This window comes from Aotus nancymaae, unplaced genomic scaffold (assembly GCF_030222135.1).
Source record: "Aotus nancymaae isolate 86718 unplaced genomic scaffold, 86718_ANA_hifiasm-v0.15.2.pri h1tg000022l_1, whole genome shotgun sequence".
Lineage (NCBI taxonomy): Eukaryota > Metazoa > Chordata > Mammalia > Primates > Aotidae > Aotus > Aotus nancymaae.
Genome location: NW_026988435.1, coordinates 45,552,905 through 45,580,767, shown reverse-complemented (window position 1 = coordinate 45,580,767; position 27,863 = coordinate 45,552,905). Strand labels below are relative to the sequence as shown.

The following is a 27,863-nucleotide window of genomic DNA, read 5'->3' as shown; positions in this document are numbered from 1 at the left end:
TGTAGATAATTTTGGTTTTTTTTCTTTTTTGTTTTGAGACAAAGTCTCACTCTGTCACCCAGAGAGGAGTGCAGTGGCGTGATCTCAGCTCACTGAAACCTCTGCCTCCAGGGTTCAAGTGATTCTCCTGCCTCAGCCTCCCAAGTAGTTGGGATTACAGGTGCCCACCACCATGCCCAGCTAATTTTTTTTTTTGAGATGGAGACTTGCTCTGTTGTCCAGGATGGAGTGCAGTGGTGCAATCTCAGCTCACTGCAACCTCTGCCTCCCAGGTTCAAGCAATTCTTGTACCTCAGCCTCCCAAGTAGCTGGGATTACAGGCGCCTGCAACCATGCAGGGCTACAGGGTTTCACCATGTTGGCCAAGCTGGTCTCAGACTCCTGACTTCTTGTAATCTGCCCACCTTGGCCTCCCAAAGTGCTGAAGTTACAGGCATGAGGCACCACACCCAGCCAGTAATTTTAAATGACCAGATTTACTTAAGAACATTTTACTTGTATAGTCAGATATTTACAGTGGTTATAACGCATAAGGGCATTTAAATTGTAAATGAAACTATCATTAAAAATGATATATTTGGGCTGGGCGTGGTGGCTCATGCCTATAATCTCAGTACTTTGGGAGGCGGGTAGTTCACCTGAGGTCAGGAGTTTGAGACCAGTCTGGTCAACATGGTGAAACCTCGTCTCTACGTGGTAGACACCTGCAATCTCAGCTACTTGGGAGGCTGAGGCAGGAGAATTTCTGGAACCTGGGAGGCGGAGGTTGCAGTGAGCCAAGATTGTGCCACTGCACTCCAGCCCAGGCCAACAACAGCAAGACTCCAACTCAAAAAAAAAAAAAGATGTATTTGGTCTGATCAACTTAAGTCGTTCAAAGGCTATCTTCAAGGTGAAAGTTAAAACTTACTAAATGCGGCCAATCGCAGTGGCTCACAACTGTAACCCCAGCACTTTGGGAGGCTGACGTAGGCAGATCACTTGGGGCCAGGAGTTTGAGACCAGCGTGGCCAACAGGGTGAGACCTTACCAGTACTAAAAATACAAAAATTAGCTGGGGTGTGGTGATGTACCTGTAGTCCCCGATACTTGGGGGGCTGAGGTGGGAGGAAGGCTTGAGCCAGGGAAGTGAAAGTTGCAGTGAGCTGAGATGAGGCCACTGCATTCCAGCATGGGTCACAGAGCAAGACTGTGCCTCAAAAAAGAAAGAAAGAAAAAAAAGAGACTTTATAGAGAGAATAAAACTAGCAACTTCTATATAGAGAAAAACCAAGCTTGTAACTCTCTACATTAATAAGTGTTGATTTTAAAATAACCTTAATCTTTTCTGTGTCAAAGCCGCCTTTTAAAGGGCACTAAAAACTTTTAGCAAGAAACTCTAGATGCTAAAGAATTTTTTCATTCACAATAACAAAAAACAGAAACCTACCTACCCATCCGCCGACAGGAAACAGGGAAGGAATTGCACTCATCCATCGTGCAGTCACGAGACACGAGGCAGAGCGGGAAAGAGTCTGAGGTAACTGCCCAGTGGGAAGGCAGGGACAGCTCACAGAGCCCTTCACTCATTCCACAGATACTTACTGAATGTCTTCTTTATGCCTCGCTGTTCTAAGTGCTGAGTACAGAGTAGCAAACAAAACAATGTCTATGCTATCAAGAAACACTTCATATTGGCCGGGCGCGGTGGCTCACGCCTGTAATCCCAGCACTTTGGGAGGCTGAGGTGGGCGGATCACCTAAGGTCAGGAGTTCGAGACCAGCCTGGCCAACATGATGAAACCCGGTCTCTTAAAAAAAAAAAAATTAGCTGGGCATGGTGGGACATGCCTGCAGTCCCAGCTAATTAGGAGGCTGAGACAGGAGGACTGCTTGAACCCCCGAGGCAGAGGTTGCAGTAAGCCAAGATTGTGCCACTGCACTCCAGCCTGATGACAAAGAAAGACTCCGTCTCAGACAAACAAACAAACAAACAAAAAAAGAAAGAAAAAAAGAAAATTTATTTTATTCTGAGACAGGGTCTTACTCTGTCACCCATGCTGGAATGTAGTGGCACATTCACGGCCGTGGCTCACTATAGCCATAACATCCCAGGCTCAAGCGATCCTACCTCTGCCTCCTAAGTAGCTAGGATTACAAGTGTATGTCACCAAGCCCAGCTAATTTTTGTGTTTTTTATAGAGACAGTGTCTCGTTGTGTTGCCCAGGCTGGCCTCATCCTGGCTCAGCTTCCCAAAGTGCTGGGATTACCAGCATGAGCCACCATGCTTGACCAACTTTATAACAACTTTTTAAATGTATTTATGGACTCGTCTGGCTAAAGGAGCCAGCATTATACTAACAGATCTTCCCCTCCGTGACCACGAGATCTTCTTCATTTACTCAGACCCTTACCTTCATCCATGATTAAGTCTGATGGTCTTCTTTACAGAGAGCTTCCTGATTAGATTAATTTTTAAACATGTTCTGGGTTTTCTGGTTACTGTTACAAGAGCAGTTACACTTTCTGGTGGGTTGCCAGTAGAAGCATCACCAGTTTCTGTAGACTGACCCTGTATCTGGCAACTACTCTGGATCTTCCTGTGGGTCTAACAATTTACAGAGATTCCACTGGTTTTCTCAGTAAATGTTATTATCTATAAATCATGCAGCTACGGCCCGGTGCAGTAGCTCATGCCTGTAATCCTAACACTTTGGGAGGCTGAGGCGGGCAGATCACTTGAGGTCTGGAGTTTGAAACCAGCCTGGCCAACATGGCAAAACCCTGTCTCTTATAAAAATATTAAAAAAAATTAGTCGGGCATGGTGGCAGGCACCTGTAATCCCAGTTACTCCAGAGGCTGAATCAGGAGAACTGCATCAACCTGGGAGGTGGAGGTTGCAGTGAGCTGAGATCACGCCACTGCATGCCAGCCTGGGCGACAGAGTGAAACTCTGTCTCAAATAAATAAATAAATAATAAATCAAGCAGATATAACCTCAATCAAACTTCCTGTTGCTTTTGAGGAAAAAAAAAAAAAAAAGTTGCTGTCAGTCAGGTGCAATGGCTCACGCCTGTAATCCCAGCATTTTCGGAGGCCGAGGTGGGCAAATCACTAGGTCAGGAGATCAAGACTAGCCTGGCCAACATGGTGAAACCCATCTCTACTAAAAAAAAAAAAAATTAGCTGGACATAGTGGTGGGCGCCTGTAGTCCCAGCTACTTGGGAGGCTGAGGCGGGGGGATCACTTGAGTCTGGGAGGTTGAAGCTGCATGAGCCATGATTATGTACCACTGTACTCCAGCCTAGGGGACAAAGGGAGACCTTTGTCAAAATCTATCTGAACACAACCACTTCCGCAAACTGAAGGTGCTGGTGGTATGGTCAACAGGAGTGTGGCCAGTCCCACTGCCTCCCGCTTGATCCCGCTTCACCGCCTCGTGGAGCCCGGCACAGGCGCTCATGGCACCTGGAAGCGCAGCCCGAGAGTCTGGCTTAGGCCCTGCTGAGGTGACACGCACAGGGCGGACTGCCCACGGCGTTCGTTCAGTCGGCGTTGTGAATGTCAGGAGAACGGGGCTTCGCGAGGAGGAAAGGGGCAGCGAGGGAAGACAGAGCCGTGTCTACTACGTGCCGAGGCCACCGCGCCCCCCAACTCTGGCATTTCTCACGTGGAGACACGAGGTCTTTGTCCCTTCCTCTGCAATCTAGGCTGACCTGAGTGACTCATTTGGGACCAAGAGAATGCAGTGAAAATGGTAGTGGGACTCCAGAGCTGAGTCAGAAAAGGTGACGAGGCTTCCACCTTGCCCACAGTGACACTCCCTTCTGGGGTCCTGAGCACCTTGTGAGAAGTCTGACTACCAGAAACCCCATGCTGTGAGGACCCCCCACACGGCTATGACAAAGTCCCCCAACGATATAAAGGAGCCCCCAAATGCTGTGAAGAAGCTATTATGAGACAGCCCCCAAAAACTGTGAGGAAGCCCCCTAATGATGAGGGAACCCCCAAAAATATAAAGCCCCCCAATACTCTTAAGCCCCCAATGATATAAAGGAAGCCCCCTAATGCTGTAGGGGAATACCCCAAAAATATAAAGCCCCCCAATGCTGTTAGGGAGCCACCAAATACCATGAGGAAGGCTCCCATTGTTGTGAGGAAGCCCCCCAGTGCTGTGAGGGAGCCCCCAGTGCTGTGAGGGAGCCCCCCTCAGTGCTGTGAGGGAGTCCCCAGTGCTGTGAGGGAGCCCCCCCAGTGCTGTGAGGAAGCCCCCCAGTGCTGTGAGGGAGTCCCCAGTGCTGTGAGGGAGCCCCCCCAGTGCTGTGAGGGAGCCCCCAGTGCTGTGAGGGAGCCCCCCCAGTGCTGTGAGGGAGCCCCCAGTGCTGTGAGGGAGCCCCCAGTGCTGTGAGGGAGCCCCCAGCGCTGTGAGGGAGCCCCCAGTGCTGTGAGGGAGTCCCCCCAGTGCTGTGAGGGAGCCCCCAGTGCTGTGAGGGAGCCCCCAGTGCTGTGAGGGAGCCCCCAGTGCTGTGAGGGAGCCCCCAGTGCTGTGAGGGAGCCCCCAGCGCTGTGAGGGAGCCCCCAGTGCTGTGAGGGAGTCCCCCCAGTGCTGTGAAGGAGCCCCCAGTGCTGTGAGGGAGCCCCCAGTGCTGTGAGGGAGCCCCCAGCGCTGTGAGGAAGTCCCCATTGCTGGGAGGACCTCCTATAATCTGTGAGGAAGCCCAGGTCCTATGGAATCTGCACATATGTGCTCTGGTCAACATCCCCAGTTCATGTTCCAGCTGACAGATTTCAGAAAGTGCCTCCAAAAAACACCATTCCTCGGCCATTACGTCACCCCCAGCCACTGAGTCTTCCCAGCTGAAGACTCAGACATGCTTGAGGAGAGATGGCCACTTCCTCTGTTCCGTCTCCATATTCCTGGTCCACAGAATTTGTCCACATAATGAAATGGTTTTTTGCCACTAACAGTGTGACTGGGTTTACACTAGTCGTAACCAGACTATTCTAGAAGATGCACAGATAGGTTCATCATCCTCACTTCACTGTTGAGGAGACAGACGTACCAGAGGTTGGGTAACCTCAATCTGGCCAGCTCCAAAGCCCTGCCATTTCTTCTACACAACCTGACCTCTGATGATAAAATAACTTTGCTTCTAAGACAAGGTAGAGTTCACAAGGACAGGACACTGGTCAACAATCTGTACAGCTCTGGGGCTTGCACAACTTAACGGCATCAGTTCAATCTATGAATTACGGCATTATTCAACATGGGAAACACTGAGTGAGCTGATAAAGCAGGTGGCCCATCAGGCAAGCACCACGGAAGACTCTCAGCCGTGACCAGGACGAAGCTTCCAAAGCCGCACGTGTGTAACACGCTCTGTAAACATTAACCGGGGCGTGAAGAAAGCGGCAGCCTGCGGCTTCTTTGTGGTAGTGCCTCTCCCTGCAACAGCGAGGGTCTGGAAGCTGAGTGCAGTGGCACCATCCAGCTGCGGCAATAGGGCGAGATCCCATCTCAAAAAGTAAGTGTAAATCAGTAAGTGCATAAATAATACTGCCTACGGTTTCTTTTCAGTTATTTTGTCTTTAGGATTTACCCTGCGAGGATCTACAATACAATTTGTTTTGAAGTCACTTGAAATAATTCCACTCTGTATAGTTAAGGCACCAACTGGATTTGTGGTCTGGTTATTTTGATTCATTTTACTTTCTGGCTTTTTTTTCTTTTTTTTTTTGTAGAGATGAAGTCTGGCTGTTTCCCAGGCTGGTCTCAAACTCTCAGCTTCAAGCGATCCTCCTGCTTTGGCCTCCCAAAATGCTGGGATTACAGGTGTGAGCCACAGTGCCTGGCTGCTTTCAATTTTTACAGACTACTACTTCCCCACAACTTTTGACTTCATTTTATTTTAAAATTATATTAAAACATCCAGGCCGGGCACAGTGGCTCATGCTGTAATCCCAGCACTTTGGGAGGCTGAGGTGGGCGAATCATTTGAGGTCAGGAGTTCAAGACCAGCCAGACCAACATGGCGAAACCCTGTCGCTACTAAAAATATAAAAAATTAGTCGAGTATGGTGGCAGGCTCAAGTAATCCCAGCTAACCAGGCCAGGCACAGTGACTCACGCCTATAATCCCAGCACTTTGGGAGGCCAAGGCAGGCAGATCACCTGAGGTCTGGAGTTTGAGATCAGCCTAACATGGAGAAACCTTGTCTCTACTAAAAATACAAAATTAGCCAGGCGTGGTGGAACATGCTTATAATCCCATCTACTCCGGAGGCTGAGGCAGGAGAAATGCTTGAATCCAGGAGGCGTTGGTTGCGCTGAGCCCAGATTGCACTTGACCTCGTGATCCACCCGCCTTGGCCTCCCAAAGCGCTGGGATTACAGGCCTCAGTGAGCTGCTGCGCCTGGCCAACACACCTATTTAAAACCTTCCAGGGGTTTCCTATTGGCTGCCAGATAAAGATCATATTTCTTAACATGGCCAATGACTCTAGGCATGACTGGGCCCTCGCCTTCTTCTGCTTCCCACCCTGCCCTTGTCCATTTATGTTGCTTGGACCTGTTTCCTTTACTGCTTCCTGGCATGCAGGAACTCTGCACTTCACCACTGTAATCTGAGCTGCCACCAAAATGCTCAGTACATAGCTGGTGCTCAATTTTTTGTTTAGTGAATGGTTGTTACAATGTATGTAATATGGGAATCATGAAAATTTGATCTAACTCACCCATCTGTGGCTAGTACCATTTTATATATTTTTAAACCCTGCCCCACTGCTAGTACCATTTTAAAGATAAATCTTTGGCCAGGAGTGTTAGCTCACGCCTGTAATCCCAGTACTTTGGAAGGTCAAGGCAGGTGGATCACCTGAGGTCGTAAGTTCAAGGCCAGCCTGGCCAACATGGTGAAACCCCACCTCTGCTAAAAACATGAAAAAATAAAAATAAATAAAAAATAAAGATAAATTGACCAGGCGCGGTGGCTCACACCTGTAATCCTAGCACTTTGGGAGACTGAGGCGGGTGAATCACCTGAGGTCAGAAGTTTGAGGCCAGCCTGGCCAACATGGTGAAACCCCATCTCTACTAAAAACACAAAATTTAGCTGGGTGTAGTGGTGGGCACCTGTAATCCCAGCTACTCAGGAGGCTGAGGCAGGAGAACTGCTTGAACCCAGGAGGCGGAGGCTGCAGTGAGTTGAGACTGCGCCACTGCACTCCAGCCTGGGCAACAGAGCAAGATTCTGTTTCAAAGAAAAAAAAAAGATAAATCTTTGAATATCTTCTCAATTTTGTTTAAAGTTTCTAATCTGTACAAGTTTTCTACCTCAAAGGTCAATTCTGGTCACTTATCTCTTCTTCCTGAACTATCCACAGCCCCTCAAATTATTACATTCAAGTTGTATATGGTGTAAAAATCTTCATATCTATATTTATATCCCTTTTTTTAAAAAAATACTTTCTTTTTATTTAAAATAATTTAAATTAAATTTTCAAATCATTTTACTCTTAAATTTTTAATTTCAATTTCCATGACACTCTACTTGATAAAAAAAGTGTTCATTTTTTTTTTTTTTTTTTGAGACAGGGTCTGACTCTGTCACCCACACTGGAGTGCAGTGGCATCATCCTGCTCACTGCAGCCTCCACCCCCCTCACTCAAGCGATCCTCCCACCCCAGCCCCCAAAGTGGCTGGAACCACAGGCATGAACCCCCACACCCGGGTAATTTTTGGATTTTTTGTAGACATGGGATTTCGCCATGTTGCCAGGCTAGCCTCAAACTCCTGAGCTCAAGCCCTCTGCCCTCCTTGGCCTCCCAAAGTGCTGGGATTTGTGAGCCACCATGCCTGACCATGATTATTAACTATACCTGTAAATGATATATTAATATCCCTCTATTTAATGCTTCCACCTTGAGTTCAGCTCGTCTAACATTTTAAATCTGCTTTTTGGATGGGTGTAGTGGCTCACGCCTGTAATCTTTGGCGTGAGCCACTACACCCATCTTTGGGAGGCTGAGGCAGGTGGATCACCTGAGGTCAGGAGTTGGAGACCAGCCTGGCCAACATGGTGAAACCCCATCTCTACTAAAAAATATAAAAATTAGCCAGGCATGGTGGCATGATCCTGTAATCCCCGCTACTCGGGAGGCTGAGGCTCAAGACAATCATGTGAACCCAGGAGGTGGAGCTTGCAGTGAGTCAAGATCACACCACTGCACTCCAGCCTGGGTGACAGAGCGAGAATGAGAAAAAATTGGGACAGAAACATACATTTAAGTAATCAAGTAAAGTACATCCTCAGGCAATGTTATCCTTACCAGTCAAAAGGTCCATGAGAAAACTGTCACAAAAGCACTAAAAAAAAAGAGGTTGGGGATAGGCCAGGCCCAGTGACTTACACCTGTAAGCCCAGCACTTTGGAAGCCCCAGGCAGGAATATTGCTTGAGTCTAGGAGTTCAAAACCAGCCTGGGCAACATAGTGAAACCCTTTATCAAAACAAAAAACAAAAAACAAAGAGTTAGAAATTATTCAGTCTCCTTTTTTTAAAATTCCTTTTACAGAAGAAATGCTGAAAGAGACATTAAACAGAAAAAGGAGGAGATGAGGGAGAGTATTCAAAGCAAGAGGTCCTGAGAAGGTAAAGACCAGGGAGGGAGGTCCTCACGCAGCCTTCAGGGTCCCCAGCCTGCAGACCCTGACCAATGTTCCAGGGACCAGGCTCCCACTTACCAGCCCACTCTGCTTCTGGGCCATCCCTGACCAAGGAGCCTGCCCTGCTGTCCCAGCCGGCGGGGAGGTCAGCACGACTGCTCTGGGTGAGGCATGGGAGCCATAGGAAAGAATATGACCCTCCATGGCAACTATCAGCAAGGCAGGTTTCCCAGCGCTCAGTGAGAACTAGTCACTGAAGCAGAGTTCTAGATTTCAGCTGTTAACTACTCACATATATTCCTTTATAATTCTAATGGTGATTTAAGAGCTATTTCTGGGCTAGATGTTGTGGTTCATGCCTGTAATCCCAGTACTTTGGGAGGCTGAGGAAGGCGAATCACGAGGTCAGGAGATCGAGACCATCCTGATCATAGTGAAACCCCATCTCTACTAAATACAAAAAATTAGCCGGGTGTGGTGGCGCATGACTGTGGTCCCAGCTATTCAGGAGGCTGAGGCAGGGGAATCACTTGAACCCATGAAATGGAGGTTGTGATGAGCCAAGATCATGCCACTGCACTCCAGCCTGGTAACAGAGCAAGACTCCGACTCAAAAAATTAAAGAAAGAAAAAAAAAGGCCGGGCGCGGTGGTTCACGCCTGTAATCCCAGCAGTTTGGGAGGCCGAGGCAGGCGGATCACGAGGTCAAGAGATTGAGACCAACCTGGCCAACATGGTGAAACCCCGTCTCTACTGAAAAAATACAAAAATTAGCTAGGCGTGGTGGCACACACCTGTAGTCCCAGCTACTCGAGAGGCTGAGGCAGGAGAATTGCTTCAACTCAGGAGGCAGAGATTGTAGTGAGCTGAGATTGCGCCACTGCACTCCAGCCTGGTGCCTGGTGACAGAACAAGACTCTGTCTCCAAAAAAAAAAAAAAAAACCTATTTCTTTAGGCTCTACTTTTACAGAGACAACACTGAATGCCAATCACAGCAAGGCGTGAGTCCGCTAAAGGAGAGGAGCTCACCAAATCCCCATGTTTTCTTCCTGTTTCCCAACAGTTCTATTTGGTTCCATTTAGATCCAGACCAGCTTTGATTTGGTCCAGGTAAGAACTGAGGGCTTGCTGGGCACAGTGGCTCATGCCTGTAATCCCAGGAGGGATCTGGGAGGCTGAGGCGGGTGGATCACGAGGTCAGGAGTTTGAGACCAGCCTGGCCAGTATAGTGACACTCCGTCTCTACTAAAAATACAAAAATTAGCCAGTCATGATAGCACAAGCCTGTAGTCCCAGCTACTTCAGAGGCTGAGGAGGGATAATCACTTGAACCCGGGAGACAGGTTGCAGTGAGCTGAGACTGTGCCATTACACTCCAGCCTGGGTGACAGAGTGAAACTCTGTCTAAAAAAAAACAAACCTGAGGGAGTGGGAGGTTTGACCAGAAAACATTTTCTGTGAAGGGCCAGAGAGTAAATATTTCAGGTTTGTGGGTCACATATTGCCTGTATTGCATGTGCTTTCTTTACAGCTCTTGAAAAATGTAGAAATCATTCTCAACCCTAGGGACGTACAAAAAAAGGTCAGTGGGATCTGGCCCATACGCCTGTGGTTTCCCAGTCTCTGACCAAAATTATAGCTGTTCAAAGAGACATGATCCTTTTTAAAAACCTGACTAAACTTTCTTTTCCTCTTTCTAGTACCCAGGAGTCAGGAAATCTGAGCATACTTCTTTAAATCCACCTGAAATGTGCTAACTCAGGTTGGTGACACTATCCCGTGTACTGTAATCTAAGATACTCGATGCTGCCTTGCGGAGGAGTCCACGCAGCCGCATCCCCTCGCCGGGTGTCGTGCCTAGCAGGGGACCATCTCCCACAGCGCCACCTCTTAGCTGCTACCCAGAGCGGTGCTAACGAGCACCCACAGTTCCACTGGAAAGTCTAGGGTAATTCCAGTCTAGCAAACAGTAACACCGAGGCATTTATAAAGGCAGAACATGACCGAAGACAACACGACAGCAAGGTCCAGAGGCTGCATCTCTAGTGCTGTATTTATTACCAGTCCTCCCAAAGTACCTTCTCCAGGACGGTGTTCAGGACGCTAACTATACATCACCACAGCTGAGTGAGTTTTCGCTTTGTGTGTGAGTTTTAGGCAACTGTGGCTCAGAAACCACAAGCCAGTTGTGCATCTGCCTTCTCCGCTGGCTTCCACGGCTCCTATTCCAAAGAGGTGCTCAGTCAATAAATGACTCATTCTGAGGAAAACATCTGTCAAAAAATCACTTTATTTTTCAAACAAGGTTTGGGGAGCTATCATTTGAACTGTAACATTCAAATAAAATCATAGATAGTAAATCCTGTTAAAATCTGTATCAAAAAGTATTTCTTTTTTTTTTTTTTTTTTTCTCTTTTTTTTTTTTCCGAGACGGAGTTTCGCTCTTGTTACCCAGGCTGGAGTGCAATGGCCCGATCTCGGCTCACCGCAACCTCCGCCTCCTGGGTTCAGGCAATTCTCCTGCCTCAGCCTCCTGGGTAGCTGGGATTACAGGCACGCGCCACCATGCCCAGCTAATTTTTTTTTGTATTAGTAGAGACGGAGTTTCACCATGTTGACCAGGATGGTCTCGATCTCTTGACCTCGTGATCCACCCGCCTCAGCCTCCCAAAGTGCTGGGATTACAGGCTTGAGCCACCGCGCCCAGCCTCAAAAAGTATTTCTAACCCAAAGGTTCACATATGTCCCCTAAAGACAAAACAAAATTCTAGTATCAAATAGTATCAAAGGCATTTTAATGGTTTCGCAATTTTTTTTTTTTTTTCTGATACAGAGCCTTGCTCTGCTGTCCAGGTTGAAGTGGAATGGCACGATTTCAGCTCGCCGTATCCCCTACCTCCCAGATTCAAGAGATTCTCCTGCCTCAGCCTCTTGAGTAGCTGGGATTACAAGCACCTGCCACCGCACCCAGCTAATATTTTTGTATTGTTAGTAGAGATGGGGTTTTGCCATGTTGACCAGTCTGTTCTCAAACTCCTGGTAAAGTGATCTGCCTACCTTGGCCTCCCAAAGTGCTGGAATTAGAGTGTGAGCTACCATGCCCGGCCTGCAATTTGTTTTAATGGACTCTGAGCTGAATAGTCTGTTACAGCTGGTAAATTTACATTCACATCAAAGCTTTAAGACCCTGGCCGGACTCGGTGGCTCACTCCTGTAATCCCAGCACTGTGAAAGGCCAAGGCAGGCAGTTTGAGGGCAGGAGTTTGAGACCAGCCTGGGCAACATGACAAAACCCCATCTCAACTAAAAATAGAAACATTAGTTGGACACGGTGCCTTGTACCTGTAGTCCCAGCTACTCAAGAGGTTCAGGTCAGAGAATCACTTGAACCCAGGAAGTGGAGGTTGCAGTGAGCCAAAATCACACCACTGCACTCCTACATGGGCGACAAAGTGAGACTCCATCTCAAAAAAAAAAAAGGAAAAGAAAATGAGGGGCTGGGCGCGGTGGCTCACTCTCGTAATCCCAGCACTTGGGAGGCTGAGGTGGGTGGATCACCTGAGGTCAAGAGTTCGAGACCAGCCTGGCCAACATGGTGTAACTGTCTCTACTAAAAGTACAAAAATTAGCAAAGGGTGTGGTGGCGCACGCTTGTAGTCCCAGCTACTCAGGAGGCTGAGGCAGGAAAATTGCTTGGACCTGGGAGGCAGATTGCAATGAGCCAAGATCACACCATAGCACTCCAGCCTGGGCGACAGAGCAAGACTCTGTCTCAAATTAAAAAAAAAAAAGAAGAAGAAGAAAGAAGAAAATGAGGAACCCTAACCCTTGGAGGCAAGGACCCCTTTCCCAGACAGCCTCTCTCTCAGGCACTGCCTGCACTGGGCACATGCGCTGTGGAAATGGCAGCTGCACTCCCTCCTTGCCCAGCAGCCACCCGTCTCCTCCACTCTTCCTGTCAGCACAAAGCCTGGTGGGTCAGAGGGACTCCAGCTTTCAGATGGCAAACACAGAAAGCATCAAAACCTAAATGCCCAAAAGTCTCCACGACATCTAGCATGGCCATAAAATAATACAAAAAATTGGAATCACAAAAGTGTATAAGAGATCTTAAATTTTTAAAATGAGAAATGTGTGGATTATGCAAATGTTTTAAAAATTCATTAAAATGCCAACTAAAAACATAACACAAAATAGCTTAACTGAGTATATGTAAAAATGTATGCATACAGCCAGGCACAGCGGCATATGCCTGTAAGTCCCAGCTACTTGGGAGGCTGAGGCAGGATTATTACTGGATTACTTGAGCCCAGGAGTTGGAGGCCAGCCTAGGCAACATAGTGAGACCCTGTCTCTTTAAAACACACCGCACACATATGTATGCGAGAAACCTAATTCAAAAACGGGCAAAGGACTTGAAGAGCTATTTCTCCAAAGAAACATAAACGGCCAATGAACATGAGAAAATATGCTCAACATCACTAATTAGGGAAAGACAAATCAAAATGACAGTAAGAAGCCACCTCACAGCCATGAGGATGGCTACTATTAAAACAACGACAACAGAGTGAGCGTTGGCGAGGATGTGGAGAAACGGGAGCCTTTGTACTGTTGCTAGGAACGTAAAACTGTGCTCCTTCCTTATCGGGTCCTTGGAAAAATAAAAAATAAAATTAAAAGGAATATAATATGGTACAGCTGTTGTGAAAAACAGGATGGAAGTTCCTTAAAAAATTAAAAACAGAATTCCAGCATGATCCAGCAATCCCACTTCTAGATCTATACCCAAAAGAATTGAAAGCAGGATCTTGAGGAAGTATTTGCACACTCACGTTCATAGTTTTATTACAGCAAAAAGATGGAAGGAACTCAAGTGTCCGCTGACGGATGGATGGATAACAAAATCCAGTATATCCATACAATGGAGTATTATTCAGCCTTAAAAAGGAAGGAAATTCTGACACACACTACAACATGGATGAACCTTAAGGACACTATGGTAAGTGAACTAAGCTCGTCACAAAAAGACAAATACTGTAGAATTCCACTTATATGAAGTCCCTACAGTAGTCCAATTCATAGAGACAGGAAGGAGAATGGTGGTTACCAGGGGCTTCAGAGAGGGAAACGGGCAGTCAGTTTAATGGGTATAGAGTTTAGGTTGGACAAGATGAAGCGTTCTGGAGATGGATGGTGGTGATGGTTGTACAAGAGTATTAATGAGCTTAACACTACTGAACTACACACTGAAAAATGGTTAAGATGGTAAATTTCATAATGTGTAGTTTACCATAACAAAAATACTGGGAAAAAAAAGAGTCAGGCACTACTAGTAGTTCATGCTTGTAATCCCAGAACTTTGGGAGGTGGAGGAGGGCAGATCACCTGGGGTCAGGAGTTCTGGACCAGTTAGGCCAACACAGTAAAACCCTGTCTCTACTAAAAATACAAAAATTAGCCAGGCGTCATGGTGGGCACCTGTAACCCCAGCTACCTGGGAGGCTGAGGCATGAGAATTGCTTGAAGCCGGGAGACAGAGGTTGCAGTGAGCCGAGATCACATCACTACAGCCCAGCCTGGGCGAGAGCAAGACTCCACCTCGGGTGGGGGCAGGGCGGGGGAAGGATGCACAAACATGTAACTAAATTTAGAAGAATGTAAAGTTTAGCAATTTAATGTTTATTATACTCCTTTTTCTTGTCAAGTTGAATTCCTAACATTTTTAATGCAAAAAACGTAGAAGCCTTCATAAAGTGTCTGAGAGAATATGTAACAAAACACACATGCTGTCGCCCAGGCGTCATGTTCTGGAACTGCGATCACAGTACCTACCCATCCATAGCCCCTTCTGAGTGACCCAACCCCACTGGCTGGCCCTGCTCAAGGCGGACCTCCCTTATGCAGGTGGCAGCAGCTCACTCCTCCCCAGGCACCACTCCCTGGACCAGGCAGCCCTCCAGCACCCAAGGCTGGTCCCCAGCCCACTGGTCAGCACCTGGGAGGTGGTGTGAGGGGAAGGAGCTCAGGCACACTCTCTGAGGCGGGTGCTGGGAAAGGGAGAGTACAGGCCAGGTAAGGCCGGGTGGGCCCCCGCGGTGGGGGGAGCGTGTACAGATGGAACTGACAGTGGAGAGCAACCACTGAATTGAAGCGGAAGGCCAAGAGCCCTGGCATGCAACCGATCCTGCTAGAGCACAGACCATGGTTCCCTTTGCCCAGGGGCTCAGCAATGCGGTGTTCCAGGGAGCCCACAGATTCCTGTTTCCCACCACCCACCCAACTTCAAGTCAGCCTGCTGCCAGCTACAGTCACCCTGAGAACCCAACTAAAACAGTCAATCATTCCAGTGCCAATCACAGATGGCAAACAGTACAATTCGCTAGGTGTGGTGGCACGTGCCTGTAGTCCCAGCTACTTTGGGGGCTACAGTGGGAAGATCACTTGAGCCCAGAAGCTCCCTGCTGCAGTGAGCCGAGATTGAGCCACTGTACCCCAACCTGGGTGAAAAAGTGAGGCCCTATCTCAAAATAAAATAAAATAAGCTGCTCTGTCCCGTTCTCACGTCCCTGAGGCATGGCCTCAGAACCAGAGCTTTAAACAGGAGTTTTATACCGCATGCCAGACAACACATGGACTCAATTACCATACTGCCTTCCGTGTGAATCTTCCAGAAACAATAACTAAACTAGCAGGGACTAACAATCCAAAACAAGGAGCTACCATCTGCCAAGGGCAGGAACAGGCCAGGCTCCAGACTTTGCACACTCTCGTGAGCAGGGCACCGCCAGCACCAGGCCTGCTGGCTCTTTCCACCAAGGACCATGCCTCTCAGCCCTTAAGCACTTCTCCTAACAGTTTCCAGACTGAACTTCTTCTATATGCTATGCCCACTCGACACGTCTTCCTAAACAGTGCACACAGGTCAGAAGCATCGGTTATCCGCTCAGAGCTGCACACTGACGCAAGCCAGCACTCCCCAGGGCCTGCAGCCTCTTCCTTCACCCCCACTGAGGACGCACACTGTTAGGCTTTCAGTTTCCCTATCTGTGCTGGTTTTTATTTCCTTGTCTCTTTTGTCATCAATGTAATCATTTGAGGAAGTAAAGAAAGGACACATATATTCCTACGAAAGGATAGACTGAGAGTAAGTCAAGTTGGTATTTGTGAACATGAATGATAAAAGGCAAAAACTTCTGGCTGAAATGTAGCACTCCTTCAATTAAGAAAGCAGACAACAAGTTTTAGCAAGAGGATTTTCCAAGGCATGAGAGTATCACAGAAATCTCGTCACTCCTCCCAAAGGGATTACCAGAGCCAGTGCTCAATCTGGTTACCTAGCTAACTGATGGGACTATCACCAATTTGGTTTAATACAGTATTTGATAATTGTATTTCAAAATAATTGGTTCTCTTCTTAATCTATTTATTTCCTTTCAAAGGCTGTTTTAAGAGGCCCCCAGAGGCCAAGCAGACATGAAAATTTAAGGTGCCCCTCCCCCACCAGGGTCTATACTTTGTATCACTTTAGCAGTTGCAGGCTTTCCTTCTAAACAGTTTCAGACAGTTTTAACAATTTGCAACAAAAATGTAAGCTGCAAATAGGATGTTACTTATCATTAGTAGCAACTTTTTATTTCTGCTATTAACTAGTTGTTTTTTTTTTTTTAGACATGGAGTCTTGCTCTGTCACCCAGGTTGGAGTGCAGTGGCGCAATCTCGACTCACTGCAACCTCCGCCTCCTGGGTTCCAGCGATTCTCCTGCCTCGGCTTCCCAAGTAGCTAGTATTACAGGTGCCTGCCATTACATCCTATTAATTTTTTAGTAGAGACAGGTGTTGAACCACGTTGGCCAGGCTTGTCTCGAACTCCTGACCTCAGGTGATCCGCCCACCTTAGCCTCCCAAAGTACTGGGATTACAGGCATGAGCTACCGGACCTGGCCTCACAAGTACTACTTTTCTAAAGTTACTGCCAGAGAAACGTAACTACATATAAACTAGAGTACAGCAACCCCAACAAAATGCGTTATACCCAGTATCATTAACCACAGAACCTGCTGACACTTATGCACAGAATGTTAATTCTGGAAATAAGTCATACTTCACTGACCACGTTTCATCAATTCTAAGGCACACTTTTGCTTTTTGGTTGTTTTTTGTTTGAGATGGAGTTTCACTCTTGTTGCCCAGGCTGGAGTGCAATGGTGTGATCTTGGCTCACTGCAACCTCCGCCTCCTGGGTTCAAGCAATTCTCTGCTTCAGAATCCTGAGTCGCTGGGATTACCCACCACCACACCTAGTTAATCTTCACCCTCCCAAAGTGCTGGGATTATACGGATAAGCCACTGCGCCCCACCTAAGACACACTTTTAAATGTCTGAAGTGGAAAGCATCCTTCACTGAGGTGGCAAAAAACCACCATGTCAGTAGGCACTGGGAGCATCTCTAGCAGTATACCACACTGGTGCACTTCAGATACAACAGACTATCAGCACCTCATTTTACTGCATTTTGCTTTATTGCACGCAGCAGATATTATGTTTTCCACAAGTTGAAGATTTGTGGCAGGCTCTGTATGGAGAAAACAAGCCTACTGGTGTCAGTTTTCCAAAAACAAGAGCTCACTTTGTATCTGTTACATTTTGGTCATTCTTCAGTATTTCAAACTTTGTCATTATTATGTCTGTTATGGGGATCTGTGATCAGTGATCTCTGATGTTCCCACTGTATTTTATTGGCGTGTCACAAACCTGTGTTAGACAGTGAACTTTACGGATAAATGCTGTATTCCAACTGCTCTACTGACCAGCTCTTCTACCCATCTCTCCCTCTCCTTGGACCACCCTACTCTGTGAGACACCAAAATATTGAAACTAGGCCAATTAATAACCTTACAATGACCTCTAAGTGTTCAGGTGAAAGGAGGAGAAACACCATCTCCCACTTAAAATCAAAAGGCAGAATGTATTAAGCTTGGTTAGAAAGTCATGTCAAAAGCCAAGAACGGCCAAAAGCTAGGCCTCTTGCATCAAAAAGTTAGCCAGGCCGGGAACAGCAGCTCACACCTGTGGTCCCAACACTTTGGAAGGCTGAGGCAGGAGGGCTGCTTGAAAGGAATCACCATTCTGGAAAGGAACTTAAGAGATAGCCTAAGCAACATAGTGAGACCTCACGTCTTAAAAAAAAAACAAAAAAAAAACTGGGGGGAGTGGAGGGGACAGAGTTATGCACTTGCTGCCCACGCTGGAGTGCAGTGGCACGATCTCGGCTTACCACAACCTACACCTCCCATGTTCAACCGATTCTCCTGCCTCAGCCTCCCAAGTAGCTGGGATTACAGGCATGCGCCACCACACCTGGCTAATTTTGTATTTTTTAGTAGAGACGGGGTTTCTCCATGATGGTTAGGCTGGTCTCGAACTCCCAACCTCAGATAATCCGCCCACCTTGGCCTCCCAAAGAAAGTGCTGGAATTACAGGTGTGAGCCACCGTGCCCAGCCTACAAAATTTTTTTTAAAAAATTAGTTGGGCATGGTGGCACATCTCTGTAGTCCCAGTTACTCAGGAGGCTGAGGTGGGGGAACCACTTTAGCCTAAGAGGTCAAGGCTGCAATCAGCTATGATCTCACAACTGCATCCGAGCCTGAGCAATACAATGAGACCCTATCTCTCAAAACCAAAATTATCCAAGGCCAGGCGCAGTGGACTGCGCCTGAGGCTGAGGCAGGAGGACCACTTGAGGCCAGGAGTTCAAGACCTATCTGAAGACCTGCCTGGACAACATAGGGAGACTTTATCTCTTTAAAAAAACAAAAAAGGGGCTGGGCGCAGTGGCTCACGCCTGTAATACCAGTACTCTGGGAGGCTGAGGCGGGCGGATCACGAGGTCAAGGGATCAAGACCATCCTGGCCAACAGGTGGTACCTGTCTCTACTAAAAAAAAAAAAAAAAATACAAAAATTAGCTGGACATGGTGGTGCGTGCCTGTAGTCCCAGCTACTCAGGAGGCTGACACAGGAGAAATGCTTGAACCCAGGAGGCAGAGACTGCAGTGAGCCGAGATCAAGCCACTGCACTCCAGCAGCTTGGTGACAGAGCGAGACTCCATATCAAAAAAAAAAAAAAAATTACATGCCTGTAATCCCAGCACTCTGGGAGGCCGAGGTGGGTGGATCATTTCAGGTCATGAGTTCAAGACCAGGTGGCCAATATGGCGAAACCCCCTCTACTAAAAATACAAAAATTAGCCAGGCATGGTGGCTCATGCCTATAGTCCCAACTACTTGGGAAGCTGAGGCAGGAGAATCACTTGAACCCGGGAGGATGCAGTGAGCTGTGCTGAGATCACACCACTGCATTCCAACCTGGGCAAGAGAGCAAGACTCATCTCAAAAAAAAATTTCCTTTACGTTCTTAAAGGAAATTAAAAGTGCTACCCCAGTGAACACACAAATAAGAAAATGGCCAGGCCCGGTGACTCACAGCTGTAATCCCAACACTTTGGGAAGCTGAGGCAGGCAAATTACTTGAGGTCAGGAGTTCAAGACCAGCCTGGCCAACATGATGAAACCCCATCTCTACTAATAATAAAAAAAGTAACTGGGCACAGTGCTGCAAACCTGCTATCCCAGCTACTCGGGAGGTTGAGGCAGGAGAATTACTTGCACCCAGGAAACAGAAGTTGCAGTGAGCCATGATCATACCACTGTACTCCAACCTGGGCGACAAACAGTCTCAATAAAAGAAAGGGAGGGAGGGAAAGAAAGTGAAACAGCCTTATTGGTGATATGGGGAAAGTATGAGTGGTCTGGATAGATCAAACCAGCCACAACATACCCTTAAACTGAAGCCTCATCCAGAACCAGGCCCAAATTTTCTTCAATTCTATGAAGGCTGAGAGAGATGAGAAAGATGAGGAAGAAAAGTTGGAAGCAACAGAGGAGAGGCTGGTTCATGAGGTTTACAGAAAGAAGCTGTCCCCATTAACACAAAAGAACAAGGTAAAACAGCAAGTGCTAACTAAAAGAAAACCTACACCAGGTTATCCAGCAAGTCTAGCTAAGATCACTACTTCTGCCTATACTCTGGAAATGGAATAACACATTACTGAACATTTTAAGCCTCACTGTTGAGATCCACTGCTCAGAAAAAGATTTCTTTCAAAATATTACTGCTCATTGAGAATGCACCTGGTCATTAAAGAGCTCTGACAGAGCTGTACAAGGAGATGAATGCTGTCTTCAAGTCTGCTACCACCACATCCATTCTGCAGCTATGGATCCAAGAAGTAATCTTGATTTTCAAGTCTTAATTATTTAAGAAATAAATTTTGTAAGGCTACAGCTGTGGTAGTGATTCCTCTGATGAATCTGGGCAAAGTAAATTGAAAACCTTTTGGAAAGGAGTCATCATTCTAGATGCCATTCATGATTCATGGAAGGAGGTCAAATATCAATACTAACAGGAATTTGGAAGAAGCTGAGTCTAACCCTCATGATGACTTAGAGGAGTTCAAGACTGCAGTGGAGGAAGGAACTGCAGATGTGGTGGAAATAATAAAGACTTCCTTCTCATGGATAAGCAAAGAGTGGTTTCTTGACATGGAATCTATTCCTGGTGAAGACGCTGTGAACACTGTAGAAATAAGAGTATCACATCAACTTAGTGGATAGCAGTGAGAGTTTAAGAGAATAGCCTCCAACTTTGAATTTCCACTGTGGTTAAAATGCTATCGAAACAGCATCACATGCTACAAAGAAGTCTTTCAGGAAAGGAGGAGTCCATCAATGCAGCAAACTTCACTGTTGCCTTATTTTAAGTGACACAGCCACCACCACCCTGATCAGTCAGCGGCCATCCACAGAGGCAAGATTGTCCACATACAAAAAGAGCAGGACTCACTAAAGGCTCAGATGATCTTTAGTATTTTTAACACTAAAGTATTTTTTAATTAAGGGAACCACATTTTTATAGATACAATGCTTGCTACTGCACACTTTAAATAGTAGAGCGTAATCACAACTTTTACACGCACTGAAAAACCTAAAACTGTGTTGTGTCACTTGCTTTACTGCAATACTGTTACTGTGGTGGTCTGGATTAGAACTCAAATTATCTGAGGTGTGCCTGTGTACAAACAGGATTCACAAATCACCCTACGCTAAGTAAATCACACTGAGCGGTGAAAGGCTCATTTCAGTCAGCCCGCCGCCTTCCAAATTCACCTACGACTAAATGCGTGAGCATCACCGATAACCACACTGGCGAAGAGGTTCACGTTTCACCCGGATTCTCCTGTTTAGAGAAAGCCTGTTTTTCAGTATGCCAGGAAAAATCTAAAAGTACAGCTAACTAAAGCTGGGGGTTTCTTTCATCCCGAAGAGGAAAGCACCCGCTTCCTACGGAAAAACTATCTCCTGCTTTGACAAGCAAACTCTCAACCTGAGGACTTGCAGAACCCCACACACAGGTGGAGCGCCCGGCGGAGGGCCTGCCCCGGGCCAGACCTCGGGGGCGCCATTCCCGGACCCTCGGGCCTCCCGTCACGAACCCGCCATCGGAACGGAGGCCCTAACTGGTCCGGTCGCAGGGCCACTGTCCAAATAAGGCACTTCCAGAGCCACGAGGATGACACAGAAAGCAGACTCCGGTTTCTTTTCTCGTGAAGTGACACGCTGACAAGTGCCGGCATTTCGAGCTCTTCCCTCACGAGGAAGGCGCAAACCCACCGGGCGCCCAGACCCTGCCCGGCACTTCCTGTCGTCCATTTCCACGACCCGGGTGACAGAAGCCGCTCTTCCCACCAGTTCCCGGGACGCCGGGACCGCTTCCCAAACACTGCGGACAGCGCGCGGCCCTGGGCGGTTCCCACGCGGCGCCCAGCTGAAGGCCGCGAGTCCCACTGCGACCATTGCCCCCGAGACCCGCGCGCTCGCCACGACCGAGGCAGGGGCCGGGGTCGCGGCCGCCATCTTCCTGCCTGCGCTGCCGCGCGCCCCGCACCCTCCGAGCAGCCCCGCCGGCAGGAGGACCCGCTCGGCCCCACGCGCGTCGCCCGCCCCGCCCCGCCGCGCGCCCCCGGCCCCGCGCGCCCCCGACCCCTCACGCCCGCCGCCCCGCCCCCGCCCCCGCCCCCGCCCCCGGCCGGTTCCGCGCGCCCCCGCCCCGCGCAGGGGCGCGCGCCGCGCTCCGAAAGGGACGGTTAGGAGCGCGCGCTTCGAGCGGGCCCAGCCGGCGGCGGCGGCGCCTTCCAGAAATTTCCGCGTCCCTCAACCCACACTGAGAAACCAACTGGGCGCGCCCCCGCGCCGGCTGTGCGGACGGCGCCCCCTCCCCCGCGGTGCCCGATCCCCTCCCCCACCCGCGCCCCCTCCCCGCCCCCTGCCCCGGGCGGCGGGTCAAGTGCGGGCCCTCCGGGGCAGCGCCGGCCCTCCAGACCCGGGCGGCAGCGGCGGTGGCGGGCGGCGGCCGCGGGCCGGTGTGATTGATAGGGACGGCGGCGGCGAGAGCGGCGGCGGCGGCGGCGGAGCGGTTGAGTGACAGCTTACCTGGGTGCCAATCTTCATCACACTGACAAGCGGCTGCAGCAATCGGGACCCGCAGTGCCGCGCCCGCGTCCAACCGTCACGCCGACGCTGGGCCACGCGACACAGCCTCGCTCAATGGGAGGAGGGCGACGCCGACGCGCGCCGCATCAATATTCAGAGAGGGGGCGGGGCCCGTCTCCGGCGAGCCCCGCCCCTCCCTGCGCGGCGGCGGGCGCGGGGCGGGGCCTATGCGCTGGGGAGGAGAGCGAAGGCGGGGGCCAGGCGGCGGACGGCCCCGCCTCCATCCCCGCCCGCTCCCAGAGCCAGGCCCCGCCCCAACCAGCCGCGCCCTAGCGCGAAGAGCTGCCTACCCCGCCCCGAAGGCAGAGCTTCCCGCCTCATGACTATGCAGCAGGGGCGTGGTCTTGGCGCGCGCCACGCCCCCTCCGCACGCTCCTTGCCGCCCGGGAGAGGTGTGCGAAGCCGGGAGAAACCATCTGCCGCGACCAGGCGGGGAGAGAGGGTTGTACCATCCGTGGCCCCACAGCCGGGCGTCCCAACGCCGAAGGCCCCCACACTGTGCGCGCCCCCTTTAGGTGCCAGCCCGCAGCAGCCGTGCAGCCTTCCTCCACAGGCTCCGGAGCGCGGGTGGGCACGGGCCTGGGCGGCACAGTGGATGCTCACATTCCTCCCTACCTGCGGGCAGCGGTGTGAGTGCCTGGCACCTGAGACCTTACCCTGGGCGCTGTACCCTCTCGGTGTGAGGACCCCAGCAAGGACTCATGTTGTTCACAAGTGCTTCTGGCTGGCCTCCGGGCTACTTGGCCTCACTTGAACGTACCTTCCGGTCCAGGTGAGCCTTGCAGGTCTAGGTGACCGATGCGGCCTCCAGGTATAGGGCACTGCCGTAGGGGACGCCGACAAGTGTCTGCATTTCAAGCTGTGCTTTGAAAGACCACCCTAACCGATCACTGCCACGATGTACCCACACGTCCCGATCGTGACTTTGCTCTCCAAGATGTACGGAAGATGCGACACATTCCCATTGCGTAGGAAAGCACACGGTTTGCCTGACTGGCCTCCAATACTGCAGAAACCTTCATTTATGCAGTGGCTCACCGAGTGCAATGAGTGCTCTGAGTCCGCACACAGCGGTGGAAGGGCAGCTCTGTGGGCCCGCACTCCTCCGGGAAGGCAGGCAGGCCCAGGACAGCAGCTGACTGCTGGAGGGAGCCAGGGGTAGGTCTAGGCATGAGCAGCTCAGAGGACATCTGTCCTGTGTCTTCAGAGCTCCACACCGCCAGAAGGTCTTGGCCAAGAGCTGTGCAGCTGCAGAGCCGCCTGTTTCAGAAAGATGGAGGGCAGCAGGGCGGGCTAGAGGGAGGCCCTGAGATACTTGCCCGAAGAGGGAAATTCAAGGGCACAGAAAAAGCTGAGTATTCAAGACTGAATATAATCTTCAGAGCCTTGTGCAAGATGCAGATGCAAGTGCCAAGAGGTGTGGGAACAGAGGGGCTCCACGGGGGCTGGGTGAGCTGAAGCTGAGACCTGATGGGCTGCACCCCAGTGGGTTCAGGCATCCTTAGTAATAGGATGAAACAGGGGGTCGGATCAAGACACAGGTCACAAGAATCCTGCTGATAAAACAGGATGCAGTAAAGAAGCCAGCCAAATTCCACCAAAACCAAGATGGTGGAGAAAGTGACCTCTGGTCTTCCTAACTGCTGATTATAAACTAATGATAATACATTAGCTTGCTAAAACACACTCCTGCCAGCGCCATGAGAGTTTACAAATGCCATGGCAACATACCCTACATGGTCTAAAAGGGGCCAGGCACGGTGGCTCACACCTGTAATCCCAGCACTTTGGGAGGCTGAGGTGGGCAGATTACTTGAGGTCAGAAGTTGGAGACCAGCCTGATCAATATGGTGAAACGCTGTCTCTACTAAAAATACAAAACAATTAGCTGGGCATGGTGGTGCATGCCTGTAGTCCCAGCTACTTGGGAGGCTGAGGCAGGAGAATGGCTTGAACCGGTGAAGCAGAGCCGAGGTCACGCCATTGCACTCCAGCCTGGGCAACATAGTGAGACTCCATCTCAAATAAATAGATAAACGGAAGAAGAATCCTAAGTTCTGGGAATTCCCCACCCCTTTCCCAGAAAATTTATGAATAATCCACCCCTTGTTTAGCACATGATCAAGAAATAACCATATAATTCAGGAACAGATTCTAGGAAAAAAAAAAAGAAAACCATAAAAGTAGCCGACCAGCAGTCCTTGGGGCTGCTCTGCCTGTGGAGTAGCCTTTCTTTTTTTATTTACTTCTCTAATAAACTGGCTTTCACTGTGCTCTGTGGATTCTCCCTGAATCCTTTCTTGTGTAAATTCCAAGAACCCTCTCTTGGGGTCTGGATTGAGACCCCTTTCCAGCAGCACAAGGTCCCTGGCTCAGAAATTACAGTGAAGAATTTCAAGGCAGTGGCAGCAGAAGCCAAGCCTGGGCCCTTCTCAGCAGGGGCAGGGGCCTTGTGACGTGCTGGTCACGCCCCAGGAAGTGGCCCTGGACCCACTGGCCACACCTAGACCTGCCCGGATCGGAAGCTTTCATTTCTTTGCATCCAGCCTGTGAGACAGCAGGAGGTCCACAGGAGGACCTGAGTGCCTGGTCACCCAGGTCACTGGTAGGTGTGTCTCTTAGCATGCTAATCAATTATAATTAGCATATAATGAGCAGCGAGCACGACCAGAGGTCACTCTGTTGCCCTCTTGGTTTTGGTGTTTGGCTGGCTTCTTCACTGCACACGAGGTCTTTGTGACCTGTGTCTTGTGCCGACCTCCTATCGCACTCTGTAACTTAGAATGCCTTAACCTCCTGGGAATGCAGCCCAGAAGGTCTGAGTCTTATTTTACCCAGTCCCTATTCAAGATGGAGTCGCTTTGGTTCAAATGCCTCTGACAGATGCACCATCAGTAATCGCCTCCTCTGGGGATGGGCCAGGTTTGCTGGGCCCTGAGACTTGCACACTGTGAGGAGTCCTTAGGAAAGTAATTCACGGTTCGGTAGGTGTGGGGATCTAGAGGGGGTGGAGACTCATTGCTTCCCTGTGAATCCACCTTTGCCTCCTCCACCCACACCTGTGAGGCCACAGGGGGCTTCCTCCCAGTGCTGAGCCCCAAAGTGGCTTCTAAAAAAAAAAACAGCTACCCTGTAATTCAAATAGCCAGCCATTCTGTCTATTCTCTTTACAATATTTTTTTTTCTTTTACCCAGTCCCATTGATATGATCCAGGAAGAGCATGTTTTCTGTAAGATTTGTTAATTTTTTTTTTTTAGAGCCTGATGCCCAGGCTGAAGGGATCACTGCAGCCTCTGCCTCCTGGGTTCAAGTGAGTCTCCTGCCTCGGCGTCCCAAGTAGCTCAGATTACAGGTGCCCGCCACCACGGCCAGCTAAGTTTTTTCTTTTTACCAGAGGCAGGATTTTGCCATACTGGCCAGGCCGGTCTCCAACTCCTGACCTCAGGCGATCTGCCCACCTCGGCCTCCCAAAGTGCTGAAATTACGGGTGTGAGCCACCATGCCCAGCCAGATTTATTAATATTTTTCTTGAAAAAATATGAAATAAAAAGGCACATATAATTGTTTATAGAAATACATGACTAGGCCTGGCACAGTGACTCACACCTGTAATCCCAGCACTTTGGGGGGCCAAGACGGGCGGGTCATTTGAGATCAGGAGTTCAAGACCAGCCTGGGCAACATGGTGAAACCCCACCTCTACTAAAAATACAAAAATTATCCAGGTGTGGTGGCAGGCGCCTGTAATCCCAGCTACTTGGGAGGCTGAGGCAAGAGAATCGCTTGAACCTAAGTGATGGAGGTTGCAGTTAGCCAAGATCGCACCACTGCACTCCAGCCTGGGGTACAGAGCAAGACTCTACCTCAAAAAAAAAGAAGAAAAAAAAAATGCATGACTAGACTCGGTGTGGTGGCTCATTCCTGTAATCCCAGCACTTTAAGAGGCTTGAGGCCAGGAGTTTGAGACCAGTGTGGGCAATATGGTGAGATTCACCACCCACCCTGGTCTCTACAAAAGAAGAAAAAAACAATTGAACTAGCCAGGTGTGATGGTGTGACATGGTAAAAGCCCCATAAAACTGCATACCTCAACCATACCTTGGCTTTATATTGAAACTGCTCTCTGTACCCCTCATGTGACAGGCAGGCAGTCCAAACCCACGCCATCTTGGCCCCTGCGACTTGTGATAAGTAACTAAGGTCTGTGATTTCCACCCTACCCAGACAATGTGTAAACAAATGCTTATCTTGACTTTTGTGAACCACTTAAGTAACAATCAGAATGTCAAAAGTCCCCTGGCCCTCGGAATGTCCGGAGTCCCTCACCCTCTTCTCCGCCCAGGAGGTGATTTACAGAATCCACTAGCCCTCAGAACGTCTGAAGCCCTTCACCCCCACCCTCGCCCCTCACCCTCACTCCTGCCCCTCACCCCCACCCCCGCCCCTCACCCTCACTCCCCAAGTGGTTTTACGGGTATAAAAGGTCCTGACACCCTCCTTTTGGGGCCACCGGTTGGAGAGACGCGAGTCCTCCGTGGCCGCCAGCAATAAAGACCCTGCAGTTTGGCATACTTTTGTCTTGGTGTTGACTTTCTATGCTTGGACCAGTACAACAGTGGTGCACATCAGTAGTCCCAGCTACTCGGGAGGCTGAGCCAGGAGAATCACTTGAACCTGGGGAGGCAGAGGTTGCAGTGAGCCTAGATCACGCCACTGCACTCCAACTCGAGTGTTAGAGCAAGATTCTGTCTCAAAAAAAGAAAAAAAAAATACAAAAATTAACCGGGCGGGGCCGGGTGCGGTGGCTCACGCCTGTAATCCTGGCACTTTGGGAGGCTGAGGCGGGTGAATCACAAGGTCAGGAGTTTGAGACCACCCTGGCCAACATGGTGAAACCCTGTCTCTACTAAAAATACAAAAAATTAGCTGGGCATGGTGGTGTGTGCCTGTAATCCCAGCTACTCGGGAGGCTGAGGCAGAATTGCCTGAACCCAGGAGGCGGAGGTTGCGGTGAGCCGAGATCACGCCATTGCACTCCAGCCTGGGTAACAAGAGCAAAACTCTGTCTCAAAAAAAAAAAAAAAAAATTAACCGGGCATTGTGGTGTGTGCCTGTAGTCCTAACTACTCAGGAGGCTGAGGCAGGAGAATCACTTGAACCCAGGAGGAAGAGGTTGCAGTGAGGCGAATCCCGCCACTGCACTCCAGCCTGGACCACAGAGCAAGACCCTGTCTCAAAAAAAAAAACAAAAAACAAGGCAGGATATAGAGGGTTGGGACTTTCAGTGTCACCCCAACCCCCAGGGAGGGGAGAGAGAGAAAGTAAATCACCAGTGGTCAGTGATTTAACTAATCATGCCTAGGTAACAAAGCCTCCATAAAACCCTACAAGTAAAGGGTTTGAAGAGCTTCTGGATAGGTGAACACGTGGAGGATTCTGAGAGTGGGACTTGGGAGAGGGCATTGACACTCCGAGCCCCTTGTCAGCGAGTGTCCGTATCCTTTGTAATATCTTTTTTTTTTTTTTGAGACGGTCTCTGTTACCCAGGCTGGAGTGCAGTGGCACCATCTCGGCTTACTGCAACCTCCACCTCCTGGGTTCAAGG

The 27,863-nt window shown here is 49.4% G+C and overlaps 1 protein-coding gene across 3 annotated transcripts in view; it reads right to left on the bottom strand.

The window, feature by feature from the left end:
• Positions 1 to 22,284, bottom strand: part of PKNOX1 (PBX/knotted 1 homeobox 1) — a 69,518-nt gene extending 47,234 nt beyond the window's left edge. For 2 of the 3 annotated variants that reach the window (XM_064380197.1, XM_064380200.1), the window contains exon 1: positions 22,198 to 22,284. The gene's annotated coding sequence lies outside the window, so the exon portion shown is untranslated. Of the gene's footprint in view, positions 1 to 1,073; positions 3,017 to 22,197 lie in introns of those variants that run through there. The other variant, XM_012444874.3, reaches the window with a different exon arrangement.
• Between the last annotated feature and the right edge of the window lie 5,579 nt (positions 22,285 to 27,863).